Below are 9,255 nucleotides of genomic sequence, written 5' to 3'. Positions count from 1 at the left end.
CTCAGTAGTTAAGGCACTGGCCACGTACACCGAGTCTGGCGGGTTCAAACCCAGCCCGGGCCTGCTAAACAACGACAACTGCAACAAAAAAACAATAGCTGGGCATTGTGGTGAGCACCTGTGGTCCCATATACTTGTGAGGCTGAGGTAAAGCTATAACACCAAGGCCCTCTACCAAGGGTGACCTAGTGAGACTCTGTCTCAAAAAAAAAAGCAAGCCAGGATATTCTTCTGTAAATTACTGTCACAAACTATACGTCTGGAGTCACGCTTGCGGTGTCCTTTGATGAACAAGGGTAACGACGCAGACCTGAGCTTCTGCCGGGTGTGAGCTCACTACTGTGTGCACTACACTGACATTTCCTGTTTATAGTTTTCAACTCGAAAAACAATGCAGAAAAGTCAGTGTCATCTCTCAGAGAGTTCAATGACTTGGATGAAAAAAATTCCATTTGACTTTGCAATGAGTAAAAGGATTGATTCTTTTATGCAACAGATTTATCTTCCTAATTACTTTATGTCTGGTCTAAAATTAAAAATAATATCCCTCATTATGCACCAGTCTCTACATAAGAGGCAAGAGGGTATGAATGCTCAAGTGCGTGAGGATGTCAGCAAGGGAAAGTTAGCATGTGATTTAAAAAATCTCCAGGAAGAAAAATTCCACTCAGTTGGTTAATTGTACAAGCGGACTAATGTGCTAGTGGTATAGAAAAAAATTTTATTTGGCTATTATATTTTGTGTATCGTAAATATGCTGTGTTTGCTCGATCATTTTATTGCCTCCCATCCCCTCCTTGTACCATTTTTTTTCTTTCTTTCTTTTTTTTTTTTTTTTTTGCAGTTTTTTGGCTGGGGCTAGGTTTGAACCTGCCACCTCCGGCATAATGGGCTGGTGCCCTACTCCCTTGAGCCACAGGCGCCACCCTCCTTGTACCATTTTCACATCCCTCCAGGCGTCAGGACCTGCTCCTCTCCTTCCCTGCTCATTTTCTCCTGTCTGGCCAAGGACAGGTGGTCCCCAGCACCTGGGTGTCTCAGCCCATCCTCTCATTCTGACACATGCATTCCTCATTCTCCCTTCTGCGGGGATTGTTTGCCCCTGGCTGCCTCGCACACTTCATTTCCCACCTTCTCTCTGTCTCTCTCAAGTCACAGTTGGCTTCTCATCGTCCCTGAATGCCCCAAGCATACACCTGCCCCACAGCCTTTGCATTTACCATCTCCTGATCCTGAAATAGCTGTTTTCCCGGCACGCATGGGTTTAGTTCCTCACCTCGGTCAAGTATGTTTCTCAGACAAGTCTTCCCTGACGGCTCTCTTGCCTTTCTCTTCTTAAATTTTTATAGCAGTTTTTGCCAGCTTAGATTTTGTGTATACACAATATATGTGCAAATTATAATACATATATAATGTATATATATATGACTACTTCCCATTAGACTCTCGCTGGGTAATCAACCTACCCAAAACCTAGTGTCTAAAAACAGCAACCACATATTAGTTCACAATTCTACAGTTTAGTAATCTGGGCTGAGCTCAACTGAGTAGTCCCTCTTGTCTAGGGCAGGCTAGGCTGATCTTGACTGAAGTTTATTCACACATCTGCATTTACTAACCAGGTCAGCAGAGAGCAGGCTGACTTCTCCCTGTGACCTCTTCTCCCCCAGCCAGCTAATTCAGACTTGTTCATACGGTGCTCAAGGTTCTGGGTACAACAGGGCTCCAGCGCACACGTACCATCCATACTTCTGAGTGAATCAGACTTGTGACAGCTCCATTAGCTAACCTATATCGAAGGGATAAGAAAACAGATTCTTCCTCCTGTTGGCAAGACTTGTAATATCACCCCACAAGGTCCTAGATGCTGGGAAAAGAATTTTTGGTTATTTTTAGGAATGATCCTTATATCATTCTTGTTTACTTCTGTAACCCCAGCATCAGAAATAATGGCTGACTCAGAGCAGGCTCATAATGGTTTTTGAATGCATATGTAGAGGTAACTCCAGAGAGAACAGGAAACCAAATCTGCTAGAACCCTGTCATGGCTGAACACTACTGCTGTGACTGCCACCACCCCCAGCCAGAGGCTCCCACAGGGGAGTGCACTGCTGGCTCAAGCTGCGAAATCCTGCTTGGAGCTTCTGAGCGCTCCATCCTGCGTCCCACAACTTCCCTGGCTTTTAGAAGGTGCAGAGGAAAGATCAGGCACACACACACTGGGAGCAGTCCCACAAAATAAAACAGACGGGTGCTGAGGGGATCCATCTCCTCAAAATCCCCACCGACATAAAGTACATAAGTGATATTCAGAAACTATCTGAACAGCCAATTTTTGTTAATGGACAACAATGGTTAATGTCCATATGCACACTCACGTACACATACATAATTTACAAAAAACGATAGCACTTAAATTCAGCCAAATAACTATTTTTTCCAAAAACAGCTGTTCAGTGATTGAATTATTTTACTTCTTTAAAAAAAAATCACTTTGATTCCATATAGAGGCTGCAACGTTTTCCATCCAGAATGCTTGCTACCCATTTATCCCACAAAGAGACCAATAAAATCAATGGATTAAAAAAAGTGCTGTTAAGTATCATTTAAATTAGTGATATAGAATAATGCACAAAGGCCTTGTATTGCTGTCTCTTAAATAAATATGGGCATTAAACAGCAAAGGACTGAGAACTGGTTTCTGTCGTGCATAGCAGTAGACAATTTCAACTGTATTATACAAAGACTTAGAGGCAAGAATAGGATTTTGTGACCCTTCAATCAAAGATTCTTAAAGAAGAAAAGAGAAGCTATAGAAAATACCTAAACCACACAAATCTGGTATTCTTTTGCATTATCCCCTCCAATGTTTAGAAGACAGTTATAGAACCACACACACAAGGAACAGTGCCGCGTTGGATCCAATGTTTCCTTTTGTTCCTTTAACTATCTGGGTCCAGAAGGAAAAAGCTTGATGATGTCTCTGGAAGCTAAGTGAGATGCTCACTCAGGATGAAACTCCCGTCAGGGACTCTGAGGAGCTTGTAGCAGGTCAAGCAGCAGCCCGGGGCCCTGCCCATATCCCCATGCCCTTTCTGCACCAGTAACTTCCAGCCGGATTTCCCTGCACCTGAGGCCTGCTCCCGTCACCAAGGGCTGCCGGCTACCTGCTGCCTGCGTGGCCGGCCAGGAGCTGCAGGGAATGGACAGTCCCCAGCCCAGCAGCCCTCGCCCATGACCAGGGGAGCAGAGCACGAACACACACGTTTCCTTGTCCCTTGAACAGGATAATCTGACACATGTGTTCTCCCCAAGAACAGGCGTCTACCAGATTTCCACAGTGGGGATTAAACTCCAGTAGAAGCCCACAGAGGCGCCTGGTTGATAACACAGATTGTAGTGCCTGCCTTCCCTTTCCTGTCTCATCTCCCTGGCTGTTTCCTTCCCAAGTACATTCTTTGTGGGTGTGTGTGTGTGTGTGTAGAGACAGAGGCTCACTTTGTTGCTCTGGGTAGAGTGCTGTGGCATCACAGCTCACAGCAACCTCAAACCTCAAACTTTTGGGCTTAAGTGATTCTCTTGCCTCAGCCTCCCAAGCAGCTGGGACTACAGGCGCCTGCCACAACTGGCCTGAGGTTTAGCTGGGGCTGGGTTTGAACCCACCACCATCGTATACGTGGCCGGCACTCTACCCACTGAGCCACAGGCGCTGCCCGCTATGTACATTCTTGACCGAGAGTTGGCTCATGGAGGAACCCAAACTAATTCAAGGCTCAGCCTTCCAACCACCCACCTTCCCCCAAGACACTGCCCCATCCCACTCCCCATCACCATGAGCTGTTCACTGGCTTTAGTGTGTGGCCCAGGTGAAAATGCAAAACCCCAGAAAAAAACCTTCCAGTCAAGCACTGCAAGCTCTGTATAGCTTAATGAGCAGAAAGGATCTGAAGGCAAGCTAAGCAGGTGGAATGAGCAAGAGGAGGCTCCGTCTGTGTGGTAGAAGAGGGCACCCCCAGGAAGGAGGGAAGAGGATGCTTATCCTTCCATCTTCTCCCTTGACTGGGAAAGAGTGGCGCTGGAGCGCACACAGCTGAAACTCAAATCAGAAGCACTGCCGATGAAGTCCAGGCCGTCAACTCCATTTGAGCAAATCTGTGCTCATTCTAAACCTTGATTTCCTCATCTTTAAAATGGGAAGACTACTCCTAATCCTTCCTACCTCTGACAGTTGTTGGAATCGAATGAAATAGTCAACAGAAAGCACTATTCATAGTACCCGGCACATATTAACATTAGTCTGATATTTAATGGATTAATTAATTCATTCTCTTGTTTATCATCATCATTTCGAAGTCCAAAGTGCTAATCATTATACCATGGGACCAGCTTCATTATCATTTCAAATCATACAATTAAACCTTGGGTTTTTAGTTTGTCCTCCTAACCTGCCAAGCCCTCAAACTTGCCATGAGGATACACTATCAAAGCAAATGGTAACCACAAAAGTCAGCGCTGAGGCTGCCCGTCCCTCCTCCCCACCCCTCTCCTTCACAGGCCACACCAGCTCTGCTGACTGCTGTCCCCGGCCATTTCCTTTTCCTTCCTGAGCTATGACACGGCAACCCCGGGGGGAGGGCGTGGATGGACGGGAATCTCACATGCTTTGAAAGATGCAGAACAGCTGCGACAAAAACCAAAGGGAGAAAGGAGCAGTCACACTCATGGAGGCAAGATTAAAGTCTGCGCAACTCACAGGCAAGTCCTTCCTCTCCCGCCGGCTCCTCTTCACCGTGGGAGCTGCTCTGAGCCCCGGCAGCTTTCCAGAGCCATTTTTTTTTTTTTTAGGCACTTTGCAGCAGATGTAATCATTATAAAATGCACCATCCCAGGACTTCAGCATTTATCTGTTTTCCTTAATTTCAATTTTTACTACCTTTCCTTTAAAAACAGCAAGACACAGATTGAGCCATAAACTGTCAGATTCCGTATCTGATGAGGCCACCAATTGCCTGAAATGTGAGATGATTTAAATTTCCAATCAGACAGACAGATAGGAACACACATTGCAAGTCCAGAAGGAGTTGTAAAACTCTCGAGCTCTGTTGCCCCCTCTTAATCTTTATCAGCTCGGAGTGTTGACGTGGACGTAGAGGAAATAATTGCACATCCAAAATTTGATGTCGTTCGTCAGAACCAGACTGTGGGTGGATGGAAGTAATTCTGGGCCCCTCACGAAAGACCTCCTTTCCCTTCAATCCCAGTTAAGTATAGACAAGGTGCTGGGTATGATGTCAAGAATCAGGAAGATTAGTTTATGCAAACAGCAAGTTAAGAATCAGGAAGAAGGGTGGCTGGAATTCTGCCTGGAAAGTAGTTTTGAAGCCAGCTATGTAAAAACTAATACATTTGCACAGACCGATTCAGACAATTAGGACAAGTCCTCTGTGGACAACATAGCAGATGTCGCTAGGTTTTTATTGTGTATGGTTCTTGTTTGCTTGTTTGGGGCTGGTGGTTTGTTGTTCCTTTGGACAGAGAAGGGAGGACAGACACTTTGGAACATGATTTCCCAGATGGAACCCCTTGCCTGGCAACTTTAACACTTTGCTGCATCTCTCGTTCTGGCAGATAAGGATTGAGCGCTGGTAGTTGAGTTGGGAAATGATCCCAGGAAATAGCGGTAGTGGGGCAGGGGAGTGAGATGGAGGAAGGAAGGAGGCCAGGAAACAGTGTAGTAATGAGCAGGTTTTTCCCTGGGCAACGGGGTACGTAGCAAGCCCTAGATTCAGATCCCTACGATGCCCCGGGGGGCAAGGAAGCTGGGGTGTTTACTCCCAGTTCCTGAGTGGGGGGCTGCTCCCAGGGTCTCTAGATGCCAGGTCTGCAGAGCAGCACCCCCCCCAATGGCATCTGCTGAGAACTCCCCTCTCCACTGTATGCCCTGTTCCAGGCACAGGAGCAGCTGGTGGCCAGGAGCCAAAACAAGCACCAGGAAAATTTGATTCCAGTAAGCGCCGGCAGCCCTACTAGGAACATGCGGTGATGTTTAGCCAGGTGCTATATTGTCGCTTCTGAAAAGAGTCCTCTGATAGGATTTGCAACGCCTCTCAGCCCATCCAGAAAGGCCCTTCCAGCTCAGTGGTGTGATGGTGTTCAGTGGGTCACAGGCACGGAGAAGTGAAGGCCACCTGGGATTTGGGGCTAATTAAGTGCAATCCTGTTTCTCCTTCTGCCACTGCTGAAACACATAAGCCAAAATCTCCAAAAAGCTCTAAATTAACAGCTGTCTTCATTTCTTTAATTACTGTGCATGGTTCACATTATTTGCAAGCAGGGGGCTTTTCCCCCCTTACTATCAATAACTATTTTTTTATTATTAAATCATAGCTGTGTACATTAATGCGATCATGGGGCACCATACACTGACTATTTATTTTTGATGTGAAATTCACATAACATAAAATTGGCCATTGAAGTGAACAACTCAGCAGTGTTTAGTACATTTCCAATGTGGCCCAACTACTACCTCTATTTAGTTCCAAAATATTTGAATGCCCCCCCCCAGTGCAACCCTGTGCTCATTAAGCGGTAATCCCCATCCCCCGCCCATCCCGGGCCCCTCACAACCACTTATCTGCTTTATCTCTATACATTTTCCTATTCTGGATATTTTGTATGAACCACACAACACGTGACCTTACGTGTCTGGCTTCCTTCACTTGGCATGATGTTTTCAAGGTTCCTCCATGTGGTTGCACACATCAGCACTTCACTCCTTTCTAGGGCCGAATAATACCCCATGACACATGTATTCTACAACCTGTTTATCCATTCATTTTTTTTTTTTGATAATTGCACATGTTTATGAGGTACATGTGATATTTTGAGACATGCATGCAATGCATAATGATCAGTGTATTTAGGATACACTTTAAACATTCATCATTTCTTTTTTTTTTTAGGTTTTTTTTCATTTTATTTTTATTTTTATTTTTTTATTATTATTTTTTTATTAAATCATAACTGTATACATTGATATGATCATGGGGCATCATACACCCGCTTCATAGACCATTTGACACATTTTTATCACAGTGGTTAACATAGCCTTTCCGGCGTTATCTCAGTTACTGTGCCAAAACCTTTACATTCTACATCTACCAAGTTTCACAAATACCCCTGTAAGATGCACCACAGGTGTGATCCCACCGATCCCCCACCCTCTACCCACCCCCCCCTTTCCCACTTCCCCCTATTGTTAAGTTGTAACTGGGTTATAGCTTTCATGTGAGAGCCCCAAATTAGCTTCTGCACAGCTAAGAACACAGTAAGCAAAGCAAGCAGACAGCCCTCAGAATGGGAGAAGATATTTGCAGGGTACATCACTGACAAAGGTTTAATAACCAGAATCCACAGAGAACTCAAACACATCAGCAAGAAAAAAACAAGGGATCCCATCGCAGGCTGGGCAAGGGATTTGAAGAGAAACTTCTCTGAAGAAGACAGGCACACGGCCTTCAGACATATGAAAAAATGCTCATCATCTTTAATCATCAGAGAAATGCAAATCAAAACTACTTTGAGATATCATCTAACTCCAATGAGACTAGCCTATATCACAAAATCTCAAGACCAGAGATGTTGGCGTGGATGCGGAGAAAAGGGAACACTTCTGCACTGCTGGTGGGAATGCAAATTAATACATTCCTTTTGGAAAGATATATGGAGAACACTCAGAGATCTAAAAATAGATCTGCCATTCAATCCTGTAATTCCTCTGCTGGGCATATACCCAGAAGACCAAAAATCACAACGTAACAAAGATATTTGTACCAGAATGTTTATTGCAGCCCAATTCATAATAGCTAAGTCATGGAAAAAGCCCAAGTGCCCATCGATCCACGAATGGATTAATAAATTGTGGTATATGTACACCATGGAATATTATGCAGCCTTAAAGAAAGATGGAGACTTTACCTCTTTCATGTTTACATGGATGGAGCTGGAACATATTCTTCTTAGTAAAGTATCTCAAGAATGGAAAAAAAAAGTACCCAATGTACTCAGCCTTACTATCCATTCATTTGTTGATAGGCATTTGGGTTGTTTCCCTGCCTTGGCTTTTGAGAACAGTGCTGCTATGAACATTTGTGCATGAGCATTTGTTTAGACACCTATTTTCAATTCCTCTGGGTATGTACCTAGCAATAGAATCGCTGGGTCAGATGGCAGTTCTACAGATAACTTTTGTTAGCAACCACCAAACTGTTTTCCACAGGGGCTACACCTTTTTACATTCCCACCAGTGATATAGGAGAGCCCGAATTTCTCCATATTCTCATCATTTCCTTTCATTTTCTGCTTTTCTAAAGGCTAGCTATCCTAGTGGTTTCCGGACATTTCTGTGCAAAGTGTCAAAGACTCGTAAGGCTCAGGGGCAGAAAGGAGGAAAAAAATCCTTAGGCCGATGGCCACGTGACTGGCCCTTCCTCTATGCCACTAAGATGTTAAACCTCTTAAAACTGAAGGGACCTTACATCGGCAAAGCACTGAGACCTAAGGGTTCATGGAAGTGGATCTAAGTGAAGGTGGGGCAGCCAAAGGAGGTGGCCAGGTTTCTTGGTGTGCCATCCAAGTTGCTGGTCTTATAACCTGGTCACTCTTCTGTTATTGTCCTCAGCTGAAGGGAACAACCATCATGCCCAAAGGGTCTCTGCTCCCTAAGGGCAGTCCTCCTCCAAAAATAGATCTGTGGAGGGTATAAGCCCCTTCTACCTGGCTCAAGATGAGACATCTCTGCAGAGCCTCCCAGCTCCAGAGCTCCCTGTAGGATCAGCTGGGGCCTCCTCTGCTTTCCTGTCACCAGTGCTGTTCCTAAGAGCACGTCCTACATGCAGGGTGCTGCCTCAGGGAGAGCCCAACCCATAGCTGCCAGGGATGACATATGAAATGACAGGCATGGTGACATCCACCCAGCCCTCCTGGGAAGGACTGTGTTGAGGAAAAGGTGCTAAGGCCAGGAAAGCATCCCACAGCATCCTCATGCCATTCTGAAAAATTAGCACATTCAGTATGCTTGAAAATGTCACTGCCTAAAAACATCAAGGGTCTACAATAAGGAACTGGTACCGTAACAAAGGTAACAAGTGAGAAATGAAGGAAAACTGCTGCAGCATATATGATAGACAAAAGGATAATTTTATTAAAACACGAAGAACCCTTAGAAATTAATACAATAAAGACCAGCAAACAAAA

The sequence above is a fragment of the Nycticebus coucang genome, chromosome 17, assembly GCF_027406575.1.
Source record: "Nycticebus coucang isolate mNycCou1 chromosome 17, mNycCou1.pri, whole genome shotgun sequence".
NCBI classification, from domain to species: Eukaryota; Metazoa; Chordata; class Mammalia; order Primates; family Lorisidae; genus Nycticebus; species Nycticebus coucang.
Note: the sequence above shows the minus strand (reverse complement) of the source record.